At 48.9% G+C, this 16442-nt stretch overlaps 1 pseudogene across 1 annotated transcript in view; it reads right to left on the reverse strand.

The window, feature by feature from the left end:
- Window positions 1-2462: 2462 nt before the first annotated feature.
- Window positions 2463-16442, reverse strand: part of LOC306652763 (translation machinery-associated protein 16-like) — a 32351-nt pseudogene continuing 18371 nt past the window's right edge. Inside the window, exon 2 of the transcript in view lies at window positions 2463-3379. The product of the transcript in view is annotated as a translation machinery-associated protein 16-like (transcript). The remainder of the gene's footprint in view (window positions 3380-16442) is intronic.

Below are 16442 nucleotides of genomic sequence, written 5' to 3' on the forward strand. Positions count from 1 at the left end.
GTCTATCATTGTGGCTTTTGAACTTCACTTAATATTTTGAATAATGAAATAGAAGAATCTTTGTTTGGCGGCTTGAGAGTCGAACATCACTGGGAGATGAAATTGCTGGAGTTAATCAGGCTGAATGATGGTGGCATTTGCAGACGAGATTGCAGCGAATTGGGATGGAGATGTTCTTCAAGTCGAGCAGATTCTTCTGTGCATGTGAAGGGAGGATAAAACAACCCCCCAAACACAACTAAGTTTCCCTGAAGTGTTTTCCTCCATGGAACAGAACTCCTGCATCTGATACAGAGTGGGTGCCAGCAGCCCCTGGCAGCTGGGCCACTCAGGTGGGCCTGAGCTGGAAGGGGCAGCCAGAGGCCTCTAGCATCTCACCGAGTTCTCTCAGGGGTGGGAGTCATTTGCATTCCATTCCTGACCTACCAGATGCCTTGTTGCTCTTCAGGGCTAGGGCAGATCTGGTGGAGGCCTCTGCATGGTGCCACCAGATCAGCTACTATGCAGGCAGGTGGACTCAACCTGCTCTCTCCAGCCCTGGAGGGTGCTGTGGAGCCTCTGTTTTGATTTGGGTGCTTGTTTTCCAGTAGGAGATTCAATTCTGTCAATGAAGGTGGAACACCTGCTTTTTCTCTGATTTTTCAGTAGATTTACATTTTGAAAAGCAAAGCAGCTGCTTTAATTTTGTAGCATTAGAATAAAATGGAAAATTGTCAATGTCACCAGAGTGGTTGAAAAATTTCCAAATGACGTTGAATTCATGAAAAGTGATGAGGCACTGAGACCCAAATTCCAAGATGGCTTTCAGGAAGAGATGGAGCTAGGGAGCTGCCTGCAGAGCCTGGAGGGACTGCTTCTTTATGGGGAACTGAAACCCTAGGACTTCATGGATTCCTGGGAGAAATTAAAAAATGTAGTGTTTGGATGCAATTTTATGTAATATGCTTAATACAGCATTTGTGACTAGCAAATTGTCAGGGACTCTTAGGCATGCTATTGTATCTGAGATTCTGGAGCCAGGAAGAGATATGAGAAATTGCAGTCCCATCTCATTGATTAATGCTATTGCAAAATAATCACAAAAATATTGGTATGGCAGTTTCAGTCTGTTTTACCTAATACTGTTCGTGCCAATTGAACAGTATTTTCCAAAGAAGACTGTAAAACAAGGGCAGGCAGGGTCATTCAGCATCTCCATGTGCCGACTGCATGCATAGGATGAGACTTGCAAACCTCTCCTGGAACAAGCTCTTTCCAATTCTGACTTTTAATCTCCAATCACAGCTTCTTAGCTTAATCACAGTCACAAAGATGGCTAACTTTAAAATGCTGCATGTTTTGATATGTTAAAAAGCAGACCATCAAATTGAATGGTACTATTACACATCCTACAGTGAATCTTGGGAGAGACCAAACCTAAAAGCCAGCTCATTCTTCCCTTCCCAGGAAAGAATAATTAATTGGAAATGAGGTTTCTCTTTTTTTATTTTTAAATTAAATTTTATTTTTAATTTTCAAAAGTAAAAAGGTTATAACACTTCATATAAACTGCTACCAAAACAGTTATTAAGTTAACCTCATACATTAATGTTTTCCTTTTCTTGAAAATAAATATATTTATATCACATCCTTTAAAAAAAGCACTAAAGGATACTTGTGCTTACTTTCTCTAACAAAATTTTAATACATCAGTATTTTTCATGACCCTTGAAATATTGTTGTATGTCAATTTAACCTTTTAGAAACTTATCACTTTTCACAATGAGAAAGTAGAAAAAATATATATAATCAAAAGGAGCAAGCCTAAATCATTGACTCTGTCAAAAGATAACATATATAAGTGTGGGGATCAACATAACCACAGAGACCGATTACTTCTGTTTCTAACCTTTACCTCTGGCTCAGGAAAAAATAAATGATAATGCACAAACTATTGATGAATATGAATTCACAACCAAATTCTTCCCCATTTTATAAGGAAAGAAATTAGGTTTAATGTTTAAGAGAGAAATCAGTTTAATACAAGTTCATTATTATCACAATTTAAGAAATGTCCACAGGAATCTCTTAGAAAACAGGTTATTGTCCATTCACCCCATTTGGGAGATTAGGCAAATTTTTCCTACATATTTTCCACATAAGGAAAAAACTGAAAACATATTTTGTCCTCACACATATTACTTTTCCTTTGCACAAAGTTCAGATTAAATGTCTTTAAAAGATCACTTCTGGTATTTGTCCCTCAAGAGCTCATGTACAGGCAGCTTGGGCCTAGTGTGGCAATGTTAAGAGGTGGTGGTACCTTTAACAGGTGGGCCTAGTGAGAAGTCATTACTAGTCCTCCTATTCTCTGGTGTCCTGTCTCACCACCCTGCTTCATGGATTGTGATGTCATCACTATGAAGTGATATAGCCAGAGGCCCTTGCCCAGGGCTGTTCCTTTGGACTTTCACCCTCCAAAACCATGAGCTAAAGAAATGTCTTTTCTTCATAAGCAACCTACCTAGCCTTGGGTATTTTATTATAGCAACTCAAAACTGACTAATACAACTTGTATCTATTTTAGCAACTTAATATAAATGAAAAGCAATCTCCATTTTTAAATAAAAATCATAACATCTTTTTTTAAAACTACAAATGGGACCCTCATTATACAGGAAAATGAAGTAAATAGCAAATTCTTATGTCGAGATAATTATTTACCAAAATTAACGAGTGTGACTTGAAGCTCTCAAATTATTTTCAACTCCAGTAAAGACAATCAAGCTACTGGAGTCGTTTCTTCATCTGAGCCATTTGATTCACCTCTTAGTTCCAATTCATCTAAATTTTTATCTATAGTTAAGATAGTTTTCCTCTTGCCCTTCTTAGGCTGCATCATTAGCACAGAGCTTTCTCATTTTAATGTTTGGCAATTTCTTCAGATCAAAATCCCATCCCCTAAAAGTTTTCAGATTGTTTGCATTTAAAATGTCTGGTATCTCAAGGCCAAATCCTTCATACTGCTGTCGCTCACACTCCATCGTCTGCTTGATAACTGCTTCCTGGGAGAAGTGCCAGCCGTCCCTGCCGGTCTTTGATGCTGTTATGTAACTCGATCTGCTCCAGCTCACTGAAAATCTATTTAAATACCTTTCAACTAATTTACAGGCATCTTTCTTTGAATACCCGGATTTTTTTTGGATCCAGATGATTCTGAAACCACTGCAGTTTTTCACCAATAAGATTGAGACATAAGACCTTTTCATTCTTCAACTTTTCTTTTTTTTCCTGTTTGTGAGCCTCTCTTGTAATCTGAGCTGCTTTTCTACTATATGGATGGATGACTTTTTTTTTTTTCCGTATGTACTTTTTCCCTTTGGAACTTTAGGCAACAGGGCTCAGGGAAGTGGTAGGGGGCCCACCATGGTGACGTCGGGGAGGCTGCTGGGAGCCTCCGCACTCCAGATCCGACAATCACGGACCCAATCCACAGCAGCGAACACCTGCACTCCAGTCCCGAAATGAGGTTTCTCTTGATATATCTTTTCACCAGAAGTGGGAGGTTGGGCTTTGACGCAGTTTCTCAAGGAGGAAAGTGGCTCGCCTTCCTAAGTTTTATGTTCTACTTTGTTTTACAAAAGAATTTGTTCTCTCGTTTCATTAGGAATAACTTTGCTGATCAAATATCAAACACTAGGAATAAAATTCAAAGAATTTGCAAAAATTTTTTCTGCACCTCATTTTTCTGCCTGGAGCTTCCTCTATAAATGTCCACACAAATTCATGCTGCCTCTGGAGTAGCTGAGAGAGGGACCCCTTTCCTCCTAGCCTCTGACTGGCAATCATAGGCCTGGGTGTTGAGCAGCTTTTCAGCACTGTGACCTGAAAAGAGCCACTTAGAGGAGGAGAGTTCATTTTGACTCTCAGTCAAAAATCTCTGAGTTTCGAGGCTCAGTTCATGGTTGGCCAACTCCAAGGCTCTGGCCTGAGGTGAGGCAGAGCATCATGGCAGAAGGGCAGGTGGAGGAGGAAAGGAACTCAGTTCATGGCAACAGGAAGCAGAGAAAGAGGGAAGGAGGAGCAATGGGTGAGATATATAATCCCCAAGCCACACCCCACCTGCCCACAGTTACCCAAGTATTAATCTATCGAGTGGATCCATCCAGATTAGGTCACGGCTCTCACAGTCCAGTCATCTCACCCCTGAGCATTCCTGCTTGTCTCATGAGCTCTGGGGACACCTCAATCAAATGGTAAGACAGCTAGCCTGGTGGAGCCCAGATGCACCTTCCCTGGGGCAGGCCTGCTGGCTGCGGCCCTCCTCACATGTTCGCTGGGGCACAGGGAGGAGAAAGGACTCTTAAAACTGTCACAGTGTCCAGACCTAGAGGTCACCTCTTGTGTTTGGCTGTGGTTGAGAGGAAACTGAGGAGAGCAGCCATGGCAGAGAGTGATTGTAAGGGTGCCCACCATGTGCCCAAAGGGATGGCATGGTCTCCCTGCAGGGTCATGTCCTGCCCGCCGTGGGGCTCCCTGGGCTCCTTTGTGGAGCAGGTGACAAGCTTGATACCTTGGGACTGGCGAGGCTGCAAAGATGTGGAGAGGAGCTGCCTCAGCTCTTTCCTGCTCCCTACCTGGGCTCCTCCCAGCCAGCAGGGGCCCACCTTGAACACAGCAGCCCCTCCTGAACCTCTGAACTCCTGTGATCAAGTGCTGCTTCTCTGTAGCCCTCCTCCATACAGACCAGGGACAAAATATAAACCCCAAAGGCACAACCCCAGTGACACCTCCCTGAGCCACAGCCCACCTGCCTAAGCTTACACCCAGTCAATCCGTTCAGGTGGATGAAGGCACTGATTAGGTTAATGTCTCCTACCCCAGTCAGTTCACTGCTCACACACATACTCTTGGGGGACACCTCATGTCTAAACCCTGACACTGTCCTATGTGCCCACAAAGCATCTTCATAGTGTAGTGTGCCCTCACATGCTAACTCACAGTGTGCAGTGGCCCCTGAGGGAGCTACTCCAGCATCACAGAGGAGCATGCTGAGGCTCAGACCTGGCTAGTAACTTGCTGAGGTCACACAGCTCAGGAGTGGCAGATCTGGGATTCAAACCAAAGCAATGTGATCCAACACCCATGATATCGGCAGGAAGTGTTGGCTAAGCACCTACTACTCCTCGTGTGTGCGCAGTGTGTGGTCCTGGCAACAGTTGAGAACTCAGCCCTCACATTGCTCGTCTCTCATTACAGTCATGTGAGTTGAGATTACCTTAGATGTTTTGCCAAATTTTAGAAAAGTTTATTTTCAGAGCAAATCTGATCCAAAGAATAAAATAATTTGTTACCAATTCTTGAATGATTTCATTTAAGGATTTCCTGACACTCTGAAAAATTACTGAGAAATCCAAAGAGATTTTCCCTGTGTGTTATAGCTGTAGATGCTCATCATGTCAGAACTTAGAAAAGTTGAGTACTTATTAATGTCTTTAAAATTATAACAATAAACTAATTTTATGGTAATATGATTCATATATTCTTCTGAAGAATTTTTCTCTAAACAAAAATCATTAGAAGAGCAGCTTTCTCTAATTTTTGCAAATTTCCTTGCAGTCTGGCTTACAGTGGAGAGAGGGTTGGTTCTCTGCTCCCTTCTGGTGCAGGGTGTTGTTTTGGCTGAGGTTCCTGAAGGAGGCTCAGCCCCACAGGCACGTGCACGTGGAGAGGAGGCATCACGGAGGACAGGGCTGAAATACTCTGGCAGATGGTGATATCTGGAGCTGCGGCATTTGAAGGTTTGTTTGGTGCTGTGGAATCTAAAACTGCATAGGAACTCTTTGTGCCCTGTCCTAAATCCACTAGCCTCAGAAGGGACTGCTGTCACCCCAGCACCGAACACTTGGAAACCAAGGGCTCACTTGTGACACAGGACATCCAGCATCACAGAGCTCATGACACAATGTTAAAACATGGCCATTGTGAAAGCAAAGCTCCTCGGCAGGGCCATCTTGGGTCCTGGGCTGCACTGCGTGCCACCACACCCTGCCTCTGCCTCTGGGGCAGAGGCCAGGGCAATGCCCCTCCCTAACCTGTGTCCCTGTGCACAGAGGATTGCTGGGTCCAGACCAGCTGCTTTGAAAATGACGCATGTTCCCAGCACCCCAAAACAGAATCACATGCAGCCTGCAGACCTCATGCTGTGCTTTCTAGCAATGCCCAACTGCAAGGCAATGAAGCTGGCAGAGCTCTCTGGGCTGTCTCCTCATGCTGGGCAGGACTTGGGCTTGTCGTGATGTTTTCTGCTTTTCTGCTGGTGACACAGTCTCTGAGAAGACCCAGCCTGGCATGGAGATGGGGTTTGTAGAGACTCTTCTCCTTCTCCTTCAAGCTGTTGCAGCAGGGGCCAAGAGTTTGCAGAAAGCACTTTTGGAGGGATTTATAACTGATACAGATGCCCCTTCGGTCTCCGGAGTGGCAAAGGGAGGCCAGAAGCACCAGGGAGGCAGTCAGGTCTCAGAGGATTGCAGGGGAGTAAATGGAGTTCCATGCTGGGCTGGGGACAAAGGGGAAGTGAGGACAGCACTCCTCCCACCCCAGCGATCTGACCCTCCAGGTGTCCTACCACTCCTGGCTCCCCAGGTGCCCCATTGGCACGGCGGCGCTGCCAACTGCTCATCAGCCTCTTAACAAACACATGAATCTGCTTCACGTGGGAACAAATTATTCTCCCCACAGTTAAGCTGCTGTGGTCAGCAGGTTAGCAGCGACCTTTTCTTGTCCAGCATGAGCCCTGGGCTGGTTTGACAAGGCTGGACACTGACAGGGACTGAAGGGCAGTGATGGACTGCTTATTAATTGTGTATGCACAGTGCATGAGGCACTGTGGGGAAATAGAATACATGTTCCCTACCCCAGTTCAGCCCAGTGAGAAAGGTCACATTGTCCTTGTTTCATGGATGAGGAGACTGAGGCTCAGAGAAAGTTACTCACCAGGGACCCAGCAGCTAAGTGGAGGGCCGGTGCCCTGCTGTGAGGTGTGCTTTTTCCAGTTCCAGGGTTCTTTTGCTGGTGTCCAGTGCTTCTCCCCAGGTGATGCTTTCTGCCCAGGGCGGTGAGGCCCCAGGCCCTGTGGCTCTCTCACTGCTGCCTCTCGGGCCACCAGGTGCTGGACTGGGCTCAGCAGCACACCCGCCCTGGCCTCAGGGCCCTGGAATGTCGTGTTGCAGACAGCCCAGGGGCTAAAAACTCCTACCCAGATAGGAGGAAACCCAGGTATCTTTCCATGCCTTGGGAAGGGGCGGTCCTGCAGGGGCAGACCTTGGGAGGGGAACAGAGGGAGCAGAAGTCTTCCTGGAAGGGGTCATTTTGATTTGACATTTGACTTTGTTTTTCCTCTGATGCTTCATGAAGGCATGGCATTTAGAAAATAAACTGTATGAAATTGGGAGACCTCCTCCAGCAACACCCTCTGAGTTCAGGGGTAACTGCGGCTGACTGGGAAGTTCAGAGAGTGGTTGTGACTGGAATGAGCTGATGTGTCACACCAGTCTGGGGACATGCACCAGCAAGAGGGTGCACTCCAGTGTTGGGGCTGTCTGTGCTGCCCGGACCCCATTCTGCAGAATCTTGTACCACAAGCACAGCCACGCCAAGTGTTGCCACTTAGAATTCCCCTTCTCATCTCACTGGGTGAGGTTTGCATTCCCTGGATCATCCATGAGGTGGACGCTGTTTGCATCCATGCATCTTATTTCCCATCCTAGTTCCCTGCTGTGAGTCATGATCATCTTTCTGCTGGATTGTAGAGTAGGTGTGATCCTACCGCCTTGCATCTGTGGGTGACCAACCGGCCTCTACTGTGCCATGGGGCTTGTTTTTCCTACTCTTCCATTTGTCTTCTAACTTTGTGACATTTTTGCTTAGGCAGAAATGACAGTTGTGGAGTAGGGGATTTCATTTTCCTCATGCATCACCAGGTTCACAGCTGAGGCACCTAGGAAAAAAGATTCACAGAGAAGAGCATGCACATTTATTTACCATGAGTTTCACATGTCACTGGAGCCTCAGAAATGAAGACCTAAGGAACAGGGAAATGGCCCCTCGTGCTGGATTGAGGATGGCACAGGAGTGGCTGAGCCTAATTAGGCCATGCAGTGTGGCCAGTGGCAGTAAGCCAGGGCCCGGCAGGCCTGTGTCTCCTGAGCTGAGTGGCCCCTGTCCTTGCACTGGGTGTGTGCCCCTGGAGGGGGCCTTGGTGTGGGTCTTCCTCTGCTTTCTCAAAGGCCACAGGCCATGTTCAGGGCCATGTGATGGAACATGATTGTCACCCTTCACTTCTTTTCATCCCCCTCCCAGGATTATTTTAAAAAGCTTTCTGTGATAGCTTTTAGTACTTTTACCTTGGTTTGGGGTTTGTCACATCTGGCCTTTGCTCTTGTGCAGAGTGTTGGGTGTTTTCTAAATGAGCACTTCATTCCATTTTGAAAGGCCACATTTCCTCCACTTAGAAACCCCATCTCCAGTGCACACACCCAGCCTCCATGCTTGGGTCCACGTCCCACTTTTCCATTTCTGGACTCTCATCCAGGTTCCACTTCTCTGCTCTGCAATGCTCTGGTTACTGCTTCTTATCAGGTGTTCATTGATATCTTCAGGCTAATTAACTTTGAAAATGTTTTCTCCTATACTCACCTAGATGAACCTTGAAATCAGTTTGTCAGACTCCTTAAAATCTCCTTGGGGTCTTGACGTGGTGTTGAGAACAGGGTGATATCTGTGCAGCTAACTGTCTTAAGCACCAGGATACAGGCAGTTGAGACTGCACCCTCAAAAGCCAATACAGCACAAACAGGACTGCTGGGCCCCCATGCTTATCAAGGTTGTTAAGAAGTATTTGTCTGAGAAATGTGCAGTTGCCTAGAAACCTTATCTATCAAGGACAGGGGAGCCTAACTGCAACTCATCTCCTGCACAGTTCACCCCTTCCCTCCTCCCTTCTTCCTCTAGAACCCTTCAGTTCTGGTGGGACCCAATGAGAATCAAATCGATTGGCAGGACCCAACCAGAGGAGGACTAATGTTTAGCTGTTCAAATGTTAACCAATTAAAAAGAACACTGTAAAACTGTTTGCCTTTCATTATAAAAGCCTGCTGAACAAAGGCTCAGGGCCTCTTAGCTTCACTGGTTACCGAGTGCGCGGAGGATCAGGCTCGAACTTGCTAATAAATGACTCTTTGTTGCTTGCATTGATCGTGGTCTCTGGTGGTCTTTGTGGGGTCTCGAGCCGCTGAGCACAACAGTGGCTTGTATTGGATCATCAATCTGGGGGACCCATGTCTTGGTGTCAGTGTTACAGGTTTGGTCTGCTTCTATCAGAGAACTTTATCTTCCTGGGATTCCTGAGAGGGTCCTCCATTGTTCTCAGCATGGTGGACTCCTTTTCTGTACTGTCCATTCTGCTTTGTGCTGCCTTTGCAGCAGGTTTTGTCTCTGCTCTTGGCTCATTGTCTGTTTTTCCTCCATGAGACGTGTGGGGTGAGCTTCCTAAGCATTGCCCCTCTCCCTTGGTGGTGTCTGGTGGTGCCCAGTGGGGTGGCTATGCCGGCCCTCAGATTTCTCCCTCTCTCCTGTGTGCCCATGATCTGCAGGGCTGCACTGAGAACACCTGTGCTCTGTTACTTGGGTGCAGGTGGTACCCACTGAACCGTCCTGCAGGGAGATGACTGTAGCAGCTTTGTAGACACCATCCTGGCAAACAGTTCTTCTCACCAAGAGAAGATCCATGCAGAACTCAAGGGGAAGGTGGTGGTTCTCCATTGGGGGTGGGTGTCAGTGAGTGAAAGGATGTGGGCATGTGACCCTGACTCTGCGAAGCTGGTTTGCACAGGGAAGAACAGGTATTGCAGGAAGGCAGGACATAGACGCAGCAGAGCTGGTGGGGGTGGGTAACATGTCTCATGTGGATAGGCGTTGCGCACATGTGTGTGCCTTGAGCATGTGCATGAGCGCGTGGCCTGGGGTAGGTGTGGGGCCTGCAGTTCTGGCTCTCTGTCCATCTCCCTGTCCCCATGCCCTCCAAGCCCCGTGTCCTGACTCCCCTGCTTTCTCTGAGGTAAGAAATCCCCTGGCTCAGAAGCTGAGGACCCTGACACACACAGACCCCCTCCCCCATTCTCCAGATGACTCTTGGGAGAGCCCTGAACAGCCCAGGCTCCTATGGACTCCTGCTGATTTGGGTCTTCTGACACTGACTGGGTCCTGTGTTCTGGCTGAGGCTGTCCCTGTCACCTTCTCACAGTACCCCAGGAATTCCTTCTATGATTATTCCACCCAGCATATTCAGAAAATGGACTGAAGTCAGAGAGGGGATGTCAAGACCCAGCCTCCAGACTCTTCCCCAGGCTTCATAGGCAAGAAGTTGGAACCCTCCAGCCACACGGGGATGCCTGTCTTATCTGGGCCATGAGTGACAGCTGGGGGTCACTCCCCAGTTCTCCTGGCTGCCTACATGTCTGAGTCTTCACCACTACTAATGGCTGAGTTCCTGGCATGCTTTGTTTCCACCTGAGTGTGAGTTATAAAGTGCTTAGCCCTCACCACCTCACGGTGACACATTATGCAATGTGCCTCAGCAGAAACCAGCTTCTGGCAAAACCAGGGACATGGGCCCATGGCCACCGCTGTGACCTCTGGTGCCTCAGGAGCTGCACACAGTTCCTTTTGTTCTGGGAAACATTTGGGCTGTTTGACTCTCGGCATAATTGGGCTAGCATCTCCATAGACATTAGCTCCAAGGTCAACTCACTTCATGGAGATGAAAGAGTCACTTGGGTCTAATTAAACCATTGAGTTTTTAAAAATGCTCAGAAAACAATTCCAAAGATGATGCATTCCCTGAGTTACAGAGCACTCGTTCTCGCCCTCGGAGCTGAGATGCCCCCACAGTGCAGTCCCCACCCCAGCATCTCCAGACACTCCAACAGTCATGGAGCCACATCACTCCATGGCTCTGGGCAGCTCTGGCTCTGCAGGAACAGCAAAGGTGCTGCGAGAAGCAGCCCCCAGGGCTTTGAAGGGACTCTTGGTGTTCTATTTGTTGGAGAATGTGTCATGGCCCCAAAGGCTATGACACTCACTGGCAGGACACTGTCCTGACGCTGCTGGTGTCCAGCTACTAGAGCCCAGGTCAGCAGCAGGTCTCCAGATGCATCCCTCTGAGCAGCAGAGCTGAGGTTGGCTCTGCTGCTGAGGTCACTGAGGTCTGTGACCTCTGGGTCCAGGTGTCTTTTCTTTCCAGCCCCCATGTTTTTAGCACAGGGTGACAGCATGTCCCACGTCCTTCAGGGATTGTCCTAAGGACTCAGAGAGAAGGGAACAGGATGGTGTAAGTGACTGTGTTGTGTAGTCAGATGGGCTTTGTGGGCCCCCTTGGCTTTACCTGCCACATCTGTCCACCCTTTCCTTAGTCACATGTCCACCCCTTCAGGGCCTCACTCCTGCTTCTCCACATGCCTGTTCTTCCTGTGGCAGTTCCCATGGATGGGGAATTTCAGCAAAGGCTCCCACCAGCTCTCGACCCTTCCTGGGGCTGCAGTCCTAGAGTAGGGGCAGACTGTTCTGCTGAGAGTCCTGCCGGGTCTGTCCAGCAGGCCACAGCCGTCCTGTGCAAACAGCTCTGCTCCTTCACTCTCCCCCAGGGCACTCTGCCCATCCCTTCCTGGCTCCCTTTATGTTTGGGCAACTGATAGGGAGCTGTGCCATTTAGACCGCCCCAGAATGGCACCTGATCACATCGGCAGCGAGGAGGTTAATTGACGTAAGCACACTCAGGTGATTTATCATCCACGCACACAATGTATGCACATGTGTTCTCAAGCACTCCTAATTGTACCTGCTCGGACATCTAGCATCTTGCTAATCTTTGCGTAAAAGGCGTGGCCCTGCTCTCCACCTCCTGGAGGCGATATAAGCATAGGCGGAGTGAGACAGCTGGACTGCAGCAGCTAGTAGAAAGAAACACAGCAACTAGCAGACACAGCAGCTAGTAGAAAGAAGACACACAGCAGCAGCTAGCAGCACAGCAGCTAGTAGAAAGAAGAGCGCAGCAGCTAGCAGGAATAGGGCAAGAAGAAAGAAAAGACAGCAGAAGCAGCAGCTAGCAGAAAGCGGCGTAAGGCAGATCGCAGAGCGGAGAACTGAGATGCATCACTAAAGCTCCTTAGGTAGACGAACCCTTAGTTCACAGGATGCAGGACGCACCAGTAAGAAGCTGCAGACCTTAAGTGAGGCGTAGCAAGTCTCTCTTCCTCTAAGCTCTAAGCAAAGCCTGTCCTTCTCTCAAAATCTCTCTTAAGCAAAGTCTCTCTCTCTCTCTCCTCTCAAAGCAAGTAAAGCTCATTTCCTCTATCCTCTATAAACAAACAAGCAAGAAAGCAGTGCACTAAAGAGAAAGATAGAAGTAGCTCAGTTTCCAGTCCACCACCCATAAGACCCGTGCAAATTGTTGCTGCAGGCGGTGACAAATATCGGCGGATTTGGTACCGCAAAGAGCCAGCGACAGGTTGGTGGATAACCTTAGCTCTCCTGACCATGGAATTTCCCATGACTTCTCCCACACACTCCCTGTAGGACATCCTCCCTACCTCTCTCCTTAACTGTTTGATGTTCTCAAACTATCCACAACTCTCATGAAATCACAGATTGGCACCAATAAAAGGTCTTGGATTTTGACTTTCCAAGAAGTCAATGCAGAATGAATATTTACTTTTTGAGAGAATTCTCACATTCTATATAAATCTATTAGCATATCTTTAAGAATCCTTTATTGTAAACCACAGAAATAGATTTTCGCTAGCTTAAGAGAAAACAAATTTATTGGAAAGATACTGGGAAATTCATAGACTCAAATTCAAATCTGTAGAATTTGGACATAGGAGGACAGAATCAGGCCAGCTCTGGGTAAGAGAACATTGTGATTTGTCTTTTGATGATACTCTTGTGAAAGTCTGTTTTGGATATCTATAGGCTTCCAGGTGTCTCCATTCAAAATGTAAGTTTTCAGGGGAGGTCTGATTGGTGAGTTTGGGTGCGACCTCATCCCCAGTGTGGGGCTCTGTGATTGACAGTCCCACTCTCACCATACCAATTAGGAGAAGCCAGTCCATGAAGGGCTGCTGAGCAAAAACATAAAACAAAACAAAACCAGATGTCCATAACAAATGTTTTAATAGCAACCTCCACTAATATAGTTGAAATATGATTCAATTTTCCAAAGTTCAGTTTATACACAAGTCTTTAAGCAAATTTTTCTATTCACATTAGCTGCTGGACAGCTTAAGCCTTATAGCAGGCACAATTAGGAGTGCTTGAGAATACATGTGCATACATTGTGTGCGTAGACGATAAATCACCTGAGTGTGCTTATGTCAATTAACCTCCTCGCTGCCAATGTGATCAGGCACCATTCTGGTGCAGTCAACATGGCACAGCCCCCAACAGGCAACTTCAGGGGGTCTTGATTTTCAGCCATAGCTGCCATGGGGCCTCTTGAGTCATACAGAACACACGTGTTCATCAGGAAGATGCCCTGGACCCGGGAGCTTGCCGGGGCAGTTGTGACACGTGACTCCAGAGAGAAGAGGCCTGGCTGAAGTTGGGCTCAGGTGGGTGAGGGGTGGGTGAGGAGCTTGAGCTCAAGCTGTGGAGGCAGCATGGGCAGGGGGTGCTGCAGACAGGCCTTAGAGATGTCCACAGTCGGCCACTTTGGTTACCAGGGGAGACAGCCAGTCTGTGTATTCTCCTGCTAGTGTTGTAGGGTGACTGACCTTGCATGGACACAGGCAGAAAAGCATGCTGTGTGCTGTGGACCAGGGGTAGGGCCATGCCGGCCTGGGAACTGCCTCCAGCTCTGCCTGGAATGGGAGGCAGAGAGGTGGAAGGCTGGCGAGCTCCATGGGACACATGTGCTGGTCATGGCCGCGGCACAGGGCTATTGTGACCTGCCTCTCCTTGGAGACATATCTGGCAGGATCAGGTGAGAGGCACATGGCAGGACTTGGACCTGGCATCCTTGCCCTCCTGCCCCTGTGGTGGCATCTGTTCATTCTTCCTCATCAGTTCCAGGGGTGGAGACACCTCCAGACCCTCACCCTTTCAGCAGTTACCCTGAAGCTGGGGCAGCCCAGGACTTTTAGGTGGTGGCTTCTTGGGTCAATATCCAGCACACTAGGAGGTCAGGGCAGAGGAACCTGAAATCTCATGTAATCCATGCATGCAAAAACCTGGGGAAAAGCCCAAATTCAATCAGGTTCGGCAAGTGGATTCTCCCTGCCTTGCTGCCCCCAGGGTTCGGAGTGCCCCTGAGAAGTCCAAGCTCTCTCTGGGACAGACGCAGAGGAGATGACTGGAGGCACTCTCTGGGTTGCTCTGCCTGCACACCTGGAGTCCTGAGGTGTCCAGATGTAGGAGAGACTGGGAGAGGCAGGAGGAGGTGCTTGCCATAGTGGGAATGCTTGGGCTATGTGCCCTCTTGGCCAGGCACAGCCCTCAGAAGTACAGCCAGCTCCAGATGTTGCTGGAAGGCATGATTTCAGAGATTAGCCCTGAAGCCAGCATAATGAGTAAAGCAACTGCCTTGTTCAAGCCAGAAGAGGAACACACTGGCCATACCTGAGAGGGAGGGCCTCTGCCTTGTGGCCTTTGGACCTGAGCCATAGCAAGAACTGTTTCCTGCCTCCATGTGGGGGTCACTCTGAGCTCAGACCTGCTGACCCCACCAGCACAGTGGCTGCAGCCTCAAAATACATCTCCATATCTCCCTTATCTGGCAGATAGACACACAGACAAATGTTAATGTAGACTGAGAGCAGGTGTAGACCTCTCTATGGATGAATGGATGCTGGATCTCTGTAGCTAATGGGCATCAGTCTGTGTGTGTGGATAAGCAGGTAGGTAGGTAGGTAGACAATGGATACAGACCTCTGTATGATTACACAGGTAGATAAATAGAGAGAGGTCTATATCTGTAGAAAATAGAACTCCATCTTTCTCTATTTTCACACACGTCCTATAGGTTCCAATTTTTGTACAGCCCTGCCTGATGCATGGGCCCACTTTCCTCATGAATTACTAACTCCTTACTGCTTCACTTTCCTATATAATGAGCCAGTGAGGGCCCCAGCTGTGATGGCAGGGCTGGGGAGAACTGGAATTGGTGCTGGGGTCAGAGCCTTGGGCAACTCTGGAGAGGAAGAACTGGCCCTCCTGGCTGTCCTCCTCCCTGGAGCTCCTGGGAGCAGGGGGCTGGCCATGTGCCTGCCTTGCTGTGAGGGCTGCTTCTTCATGGGGTAGAGCTGGAGACTGGGGCTTCGAGAGTGCCCAGCCCCTGCTGGCCTTCTCTGTGCTTCTCTCAGGCTTTCCTTGGCTCTCTTCTCCTTGGCTCCTTCCAAAGGTGAGGAAGAGACCTGGGTCAGGCCTGTGTCCTTGGCCCTAGGCCTCTGCCCCCACTCCTGGTCCTGGTGGAGCAGAGGCATCCTAGGAGGGCCTGGGTTCCTCTGGTCCTGCTGGACAGAGAGCACAGCTAGCTCAGGCTCTGGAAGGCTCTGCTTGGCTTGGCAATTGTTCAGCTGTGCGATTTTTCCCACCAGGATATCAGGTTCTCTTTCCTGGCTGAAGGACTTGGCAGAGCCTGTGCCCCATGGGGAGCTGAGGGTGCCTCTGTCACCTCCTCTGTTGAGCAGATAACTCCAATGCCACTCACCATGTTGACCACACACTTGAGCCTCTCATTCCTATCATTATCCAATCATGCCCAGAATGAGGGGGAAAGTGGAGTCACCACATGGACAGGAAGGGATGCCAGGGGCTGCTACCTCTAGCCCGCCGGCCCTGCTGCTGCTCATTGCCAGCCGCCAGCCCTCCCAGCCTCCCCTCAAGGTGAATCTGTCTTCTCCTTTATTCTGGAGTCATCACTGCTCAGAGACCCTGGGACACTGTGAGCAAGGCTTTGCTGCCAGGATGGCCCAGGCTGAGCCCCAGGCCTGGCATTGCAGGATGGTTGGAGGACAGCACATGGCATCTCATAAGGAGAGTGACCCTTCTAGTCAGCATGGTGAGGTTTGGCCTTCCAAGGATGAGAGGCCACACTGACTCCACCTGGTCCACCAGGACACAACTGCTGGGTCGCTTCAGAGAGAGGCAGGAGGAGCAAGGATGGGGGTGTGCATGGTGGTGATGGACATGTGTCCCAGAGGCTCAGGGTGCGTGCGCATGCCAGACCCTCTATGCCATGGCCCTTCTGCCCTCCTTGGGCTGGGATTGGCTCTACTTGCCACCAAAGAAACTGTCACGGAAAGTGGAGACGTTCTGACATTTGTCCAGCGGGTCCTCTGAAGTTTGCCCTATTCCCTGGGGCAGCTGTGCTCATGTGGCCCCCAGTGGGCATGGGCTCTCGCCCTCCA

Source organism: Sciurus vulgaris (genome assembly GCF_902686455.1).
Source record: "Sciurus vulgaris genome assembly, contig: HiC_scaffold_570_arrow_ctg1, whole genome shotgun sequence".
Taxonomy (NCBI): domain Eukaryota; kingdom Metazoa; phylum Chordata; class Mammalia; order Rodentia; family Sciuridae; genus Sciurus; species Sciurus vulgaris.